Source organism: Anopheles coluzzii, chromosome 2, assembly GCF_943734685.1.
Source record: "Anopheles coluzzii chromosome 2, AcolN3, whole genome shotgun sequence".
Lineage (NCBI taxonomy): Eukaryota > Metazoa > Arthropoda > Insecta > Diptera > Culicidae > Anopheles > Anopheles coluzzii.
Genome location: NC_064670.1, coordinates 40,879,954 through 40,888,107, shown reverse-complemented (window position 1 = coordinate 40,888,107; position 8,154 = coordinate 40,879,954).

The following is an 8,154-nucleotide window of genomic DNA, read 5'->3' as shown; positions in this document are numbered from 1 at the left end:
CCTTTTGACCACTTCTGCTTGTCACAACAGAAACCACCCAGAGGGTACTATATTTATTTAACCCAAGCTCATATTTAAGTGTCTGGTCGTTAATGCTGCTGTTCGGTGGTCAAGTGAGGTTGGGTTCGTACGTTAATGCTCATCGACCGGGTGGCCAACCCATGCCCATACGCACTTGTCAAAAACAAGTGTAAATTTGTCCCGAACTCACAATTCGCCCAGCTGGAATCGAACACATCCTTAACGTGGAACACGTGTGGTCTGTCGGCGCCAATGTCCAAGACATCGGGCACTTGAAATATGTCCACATGTGGTCGTTTGCACGACAATAACGCTTGTACGTCTGGGCTAGGTTGTTACAAACTATCAACTAACGTTCACAATAACTTCTAGCTAGGACTATTTATACAAACACACAAAGTTTTGAAAAACACCCCAAAACAAGCACCCTGGCTGAAGCAAACAGCCGTAAATCTGTGCACGATTTTCAACTTTTCACCAGCCCGTTGCACAAAACGCGATCGGAATCCGAGGTTTATTAAAATCGCGTAAACGCGCTCGTGCTCGATCGCGTGCGTAAAAGATGCCAAGCGAGTTAGAGCCGTCATTAACATCCGCGGCCACTGCTGTTTGTTTGAGTGTGGACCATTCCGAAGGCGATGACGATTCAGTGCTGGGGCCAGCTCGAACGCAGAAAGGATTGCAACAGTCAACAAGGGTCTGCGTAATGGTGCGCCGAATAAAACCATCCTCTTGAAGTGGGTTACGATGGTGTACCCTCGGGGGAGTTTTGGATGGTCAAACTACTCCAGACCGTTAAAGTCGCGCCAGGGTCCCCCTTCCCACCCGGTTTGCCCGGCTTGGCTGTTGCGGTTTGCCGGTGGTGCCAATATAGAGCAGCAAGAGGTCAAGAGGGAATGTAGATTAGTGGAACACTTAGAAGTGGATTTTCGAATAGACGACCGATCTGGCAAATGAAGCCCGGCCCAGGGCAATCGAGTCCACTCTGCGCCGAATGCTCGAACTCGCTTCATCCTGCACGGGAACGTGGCGTAGGTTTGCAAACTGCTGCGACCGTGAGCCGGTGGGCAGCCTGCGGAGGAGTGCGATGCAGCTGTGGGATTGGAATTAGAGCACGTTTTAAGGAGATAACAGCTTCAATCGTTGCCCGAGTTGTGCGGAAATTTTGGCGTTCTGCATCCGAAAGCGGTTAGGAAACAGGGAAATCGTGCAAGGGCAGGAGGAATCCGGCACTCGAGAGCGAGTTAAGTAAGGGATTGTGAGCGTTGTTGCTGGGGTAGTGTGTGATGTGGCGACGGGTGTTCCACGTGCTGAAAGTACGGTGAAACGGCTAGGCCTTTATTTTTGGCACACGTTCAACAATGTTCAGTGACGTGTAGTTGAGCAAACCATCCGACAGTATAAGTTATGAGCTATCGCTGTAAATTGCAATATTTGAATTAGATTGTTTTCCACAAACATTCATCCTATACTGCCATGTTTGTGAATGATACTTAGGATATTATATTACACATGGTATAAGACATAAAATAAACTGTATAAAGTTTGTCATAATCAAACTAGCTCTACATTAATCTTTTTTATTACTCTTAGTCAAGGTTATCACGTTTTAAATTTTAAGTTAAATGCAAAAACCATATAAAAAATGTTGGTCCTTTGTTAGGTCTGAACGAATGCCTTGGAGCTGGGTGTATATTATCTATTACAAACCAAATCCTGATTAGACTCGTTCTTTTGTTTGAGATAGTTTGACTGTCCAACGTGCTTTGACAATGACTGACCTCCATCCTCTTTGCGTCAATTAATTTTCCCAGATGTGACGTACACATTGCATGATAGAAGATCGAAGTACTTTGAGAAGATCTTGGCTCATACGACATTTGAATCCATGATGGGTATTTCGAACGAGTGTAGTACTATAATGACAATTCATCTGTAGTTATCAAATGTCTATATAAAATTTATAAATATGAATTACATGAAAACTAAAATATTACTATCTCAAAATTACCGCTTTCTCTCTTCTTTTATATCTCAAAGGATGCAAGATAAACAACGATAACGAATGTCATCACACAACATGCTTCTGTGTCACTGCTTTCAGCAGAAAAAAAGTTGAAATTGATATGTTTTCTTAGCATTATAATTAATTTCACATACAAGGGTACATTCACAATCATACCAATCATGAACTAGATATCAACCAACTTTCTTCTGTGTGGGAAAAAATATATGGCCGTCATTTTAAGCATCTTGTACTCGATAAAGAGCCTTATAATACCACATTATCGCTGAACAAATTAATCGCTCTTCAGCCACATCCGTAAGCTACTTGAACGGGTAGCACTTGGTTGCATCAAAAAGTTAAAGAATTTCCCAGATACATCGCTCAGTGGACATGGCAATTGAAGTCGCTTTTTAATACACCAACCAGAACAAGAAAACATGCCGAATCATTATCAAACATCAAATCCATTCACATGCACGCAGCATGTGATCACACGCACACCAGAGAGAGTGTGCCGACTCGGCCTGAAGTGGTTTAATTACTTGTCAATGAGACTTTCACCAGCAAAGGACACATCGGCAGGAAAGATAAGCGTGTGGGATGAAGATCATTGTCCATGTGCAATTGGTTGATGAATGCCGATTATATGGGGTTGAAACGAGCTAGAAACGAAGAAACAGTACCGTGCGACAAGTGTCTTCGGGTGCGATATGTATGAAACCTCTTCAGTCCTTTGCGGTGAGACCAAAACAGACTGATTTTTCGAATCACTAAGCGCAAGAGTTGAAAGTGATAATTCTGTGTGATCCATGTCTGGTGTAATGCCCCGTAGAACTACATTAGCATGTTCTTTAAGTTTAAATGCTCGTAGGAATTAATTGAAAATTAAATTGCTTTTAATTCACTCTGTCGTCAAATGAGCCAACACGCTAGCAGATCTCTCACTACAGCGAACGATAAGCTAGTGTACAAAGTAATGCGCGCTAGTCTTTAATGCGGTGCTTAAAATACTCTTCCACTGTGGCACCATCTATCTAGAGTAGATGGAATTTCATCCGTCTTGATCGTATGACGCGAAGCTAGCATAAACAGGAGCAAATAGAAGAAGAGAAGAAAGCACTCCAACGGACGCTTCGCCTTTCTCGACTCTCTCAGACCCGCTTGTGCCCGTGGTATGATGTTATACCGTGATGCACCACGCATCTTCGACTGCGCGGGAGTAACGGTCGAAAAGGTTAATAGTAGTAGAATTATCCTTTAATTACACTTGTCTGCTACCGTCAACACCCTTACAGCTCTCGGGAGCCGTCTACTGGCTGGCTGGCTGGCTGGCTGGCTGGTTGGCCACAATGAAAATCGACACCGTCGGAAAACAGTGCACTCTCGCCGGCTTCGTCGTCGGCGTCGTCGACGTGCAAAACCATTGCCGCCCCCGGAACACGGAGTCGGGCAGGGGGTTTGTGGACACGGAAAAGGGACACGAATATGTAAATATTTACCGATTCTCGAGCCCGTCGAGATGGCGAGCACGTCGCACACTCACTAAAATATAATCGCTGCAAAGAAAGGGTTTCCTGTAATTCAATACTCCCGTTGCCCGTTTCCCAATTTTCCAGCGATCCAGTTTTTCTCGGCCTGTGCCCCGACCGCTTCGCGCTGTGCGTTGGACGCCTGAGCGGAAAAACTTAAGCGCGTTGTGGATGCGTTTTTCTGGTTTAAAATGAGTTTTTAAAAAACCTAACCCACACACACACACAGCCAGCCTTCGAAAACGGGGAAACACGGATCGTGTTGAGCATTTGTTTACTTCGGCCGAACGAGATCTTGAGAAGCGAACTTAGGGTTTGGCATCGGTCCCAATTCCAATGTTCGAGTGCTGGTGACTTAAGCAGATTGTTTATTGACGTGTTGAAGCCGGTTTTGGCCTCGAGACCTTTATCTGCTTGCTCGCTAGGATTCGTTTCATACCGTGTTTTGAGGTACGCGTCGATTTGCTACGACACTGCAGCAGATTAGTGTACTGGCAATAGGTTCCGGGTTGGTGTTTTGTTATTTGTTTAGTCTGTGACACTACTGCAACGTTATGGCGAAGTGGGTAGAGTTGTAAAATTTTGTGGACATTTTACAGAAGTGTGGCTGGACAAAACAACAACAGGATAGACACTTTGTGTTAAAATCTAGCAAACGGGGAACTCATAGATTCTTTTTTTTAAACCTCCTTTGTGTAAAAACCTAGAACCCGTAAGATGAGCGGACTCAGGCAATTTCGCTACTGATTCTAAAATAGAATGATAGACAGGTCAGTAATTTAAAATGAAATGTATAAAATTCAATATTATATGGTTCCAAATTATACCGTATTCTTCAATATTCAGGTATTGATAGCATGGAAATTTGAATGTTACAGATGAGCAAGAGTTAGAAAACAAAATTGGAGTGGCTGCAATATCTAATTTGACGCACGACACGACCAGTATGGAAAGGCAGTAGTGTTTAAGTGTAGTAAAAATATTCAGCTAATTATGTAACATGTTTCTTAAATCAGGCATCATTCAGGAAAGCAAATAAGAACAAAATAATTTGTGTTACGACGGCGAACGGATCTGTGGGCCACGCGAAGGATGCGGCCTTGTAAATCAAACCCGCTCGGGTAACAGCGATCTTCTCAACCGTTCAACACTAATAATAAACCTTCCCGCTAGTTGCTCTCTCAAGTAATTTGAGGAGCCTATGCCGCAGAAGGGGGTGAAGAGGGATGAGAGATTTCTTTCTTGATCCGAATATGCAAAATTAAAAAAGACGAGGTTTCTTAGAGTTGCAAAATCCGAATGATTATTTATTAAAAGTTCGGTCCCTTTTATACCCCCGGAAGCCCATACATTTTTAGGGTGTTAGTGTATCCTTTCCGAGGATAATTAGCACATAAGTGTACGTACGCGTGAGTGCCGCATTTTAGTATATGTATGTGTCGCATATTTATTCCGCTTTTACACGCAGCGTACCCGGTTTCTAGATTAAGGTGATCGCGCACCACGCGAATTTACAATTTGACACGTCCGTTACGAATTTAATAATCGCGAACGTAACAATTTGTGTTGTCTACTTTACTTAACTCGTAGGAGAAAATTGATAGTATGGCTTTTGTAAGTCAACATTAGATTTTTTTTAATTTTAACAACATTTCTAAAGAATTTGAATTATTTAACATTTTCTATAAATTACGAGATTTGCATAGCTAGTGATGTAAATAATATATAAGATTAATTTAAAATCATTTGGTTTGTGATTGTCAGGAATTTATTAGACAAGAACTATGAAATGATATTGAGAATAATGTATTTGGAGATTAAGTACTTAAAATTTTATGTTGGTAATTATTTATTATGTAGCACCGCTGTTTAGTTGGTTCATTGGACTGACAAGTTTATTAGAAGACCCTTTGGGTCCTTGGGGAAAAATACCAATGTTTTGTATGTTTGTATCTCTATAAAGACGCCATGACGTCTTGGCAGAAATTTAAATCGAATTAACGAGAGATACATCAAATTACAAACCTTAAACCTGTTAATTTCAATAAAATATAAGCTGAAGTTTTTAAGCTCCAAATTGAATCGAACATCATTGTACGAATTTGCAAATAAAAGTTCTGTTTTAATACTTCAAAAAACACCAAAGTTCCATTCGAGCGTCTCAAACTACACATGATACCTAGCGCTTCATACGATCCTCCTATTCATAAACAATTCGCATTACAACGTCACAACATATCAACTCGTTTAATCTTCGGTTTATTGATCAGGAAATATTTTATTGCTTTTATTCAGTGCCTCTCACGAGACTATACCGATTGATCTACTTTGTTTGCAATCGTCCCATATCGTTCACACCGACCATCGATATAACTGTGGGGATGGTGTTGATAAATACACTCTACCCCTAACTGATTTAATTACCCGCCGCTCGATGAAAGATCTAATAACATTTGAGCACATTAAAGCGATGGTTATGATGATCGGAGTAAAGTGTGAACTGAGCAGCAATGAGGATGGATGTGATCTTAATCTATTGAAAACACGCTCTTTTGAGCGAGAGGAAAATTGTTCTTGATTCCACGCAAGGTGGGGTGGATAGGGGGACACTGGGAAAATTACTGTAAGCACTGAAAAAAGAAGGTAAAAGAGACCAAGCGAAAAGGAAGTGTAAGCGTGTAGAGTGTTTGTGAATGGAGATCATAGGGCATTTTTACGAGAGGAAGATATGGAGACGGCAGGTTTTTCCTCCAGTCCAAACACACACACACACACACACACACACACACCCACAGAGGCTGCACTTTGGCGGCTATTCCGCTTTCACGCATGTTCCGAAAGCCTTGATGTTTGTTTGCTTAAGCAGCGGGATACGATAAACATAGAATATTTATAATCGATGCTCACTAACTAGTTCATAAATCGATCATCGAACGAGCTACTGTACGGAGTAATCGTGCATGTACTCAACCAGGGGTCGGGGAACTAGGTGTACGTCACTTTATAGAGCTGTAGTTGACATTGGTTGTGTCTTTTAATGCCTCACTGTCTCAATGAAGTAAAATTGTGCAAGTAAACTTCGTTTGGAATGAGATTACTGGTCGATCGTTTAAGAATCTATCCAGATGTTTGCTCTGTGGTCACAAAAGACACGACACCCTGATGGATACGACACACCAAGAAAAATGAGAACATTTTACCCGTACACAGCAAAATTAGCTCATCAATAATTTCGAAATATTTACACATTCACGCCGGTAAGCGAGTTCAGCTTTGCACCCACTTTTTCACACCAGCATATTCACTTCCTGCGCGTTAGTACGGCACCATCCCCTAGCACGGCCCCGGAACGCAGGGAGGGCGAAAGGAGGAAAGGGGCCTATTGCTTGTTTTACAGCCGTTTTACAAGAAAACAATCGTGTAAACAAAGCACATCACCGCGCAGCACCGCCGCAAACGTATGGCGCGCGCAGGAGAGGACGAACGCTCGGCGAGGAAGCTGACTAGCTCCGTCGAGAGCGTCGGAGTCGTAGAAGAATTTTGATGGACTCGAAACCAAAATGTTATTCTAAGAAGCAGCCATGTGTGATGATGATTATATGGGCCTGCACGACCCCGGTACTGTAGGTCTAATTGGTGCTTTTACTGTCGTCGGTCGGTCGGTCGGTCGGCAGATTCGACTGGAAATGGTCCCAGACCTGTGTACTGCCGAGGACGGGAAGAGGTTTAAAGGATTCTCTATGTTACCCCTTGTTTTCCTAGCAAGCCTTTCCCTGTTTCCTCCTATTCGGGTATGAAACGGGCTTAGAGAGCAGGGAAAACAGAGGACTGGCAATAGAAAAGTCATTTTCCCAAAAAACACACTCTCTTCCGTTCGTCCGATGCGAGTGAGAACTGAGCGCGAGTCTCTTGTGTAAAGAAAATACTTACCTTCTACTGCACTCAACGGTAGCGTTCGTGCCTTCGTTACGGCACGGTATGATACAGAAGGGGCTTATCGAGGGGGGAAGATTTTCACTTGTTGCAGAACTGACGGTGGGTAGACGGTGTTGCCCGTATAGCGCTCTGGTTGTGACATACGATGGCAAAGAGCTAAGCGTACGTCGATCATGTGTGTTGTGCGGGATACTATTATTGTAGCCAAGTGAACCGTAGTTAAACGGTGGATTATCGAATGCTCTATGCCTCTGAAACGCAACTGGAAGCGTTCGTGGCGAGGGAAATATAGGAGCATTTCACCGACAACAAATACGATCACCCGATGGATTGGCTATGTAGGTCAAGGTGATGGGGAATGTTGGGTGGAGTTGGTGAAAAAGGGTGATGGATGCTATCGGATAACCTGTCAATATGGACAACCCGCGAAAAAGCATCATATCAAGGTATCTTTGGACCTCAACAAAACATACCCTGTCCGATACTGATGCGTTCTAGAACATTTTATGAACGAATGTCTAGTACATGCATAGTATTCATCTGATTTAATACATATATGCGAATACTGAACGATAAAAATGTACATTCACTATAAGAAACCACCCGTACTATCCATCCGCGCTCTCCGAAATGGAAAATTGCTTTTACAACCCGTATTGC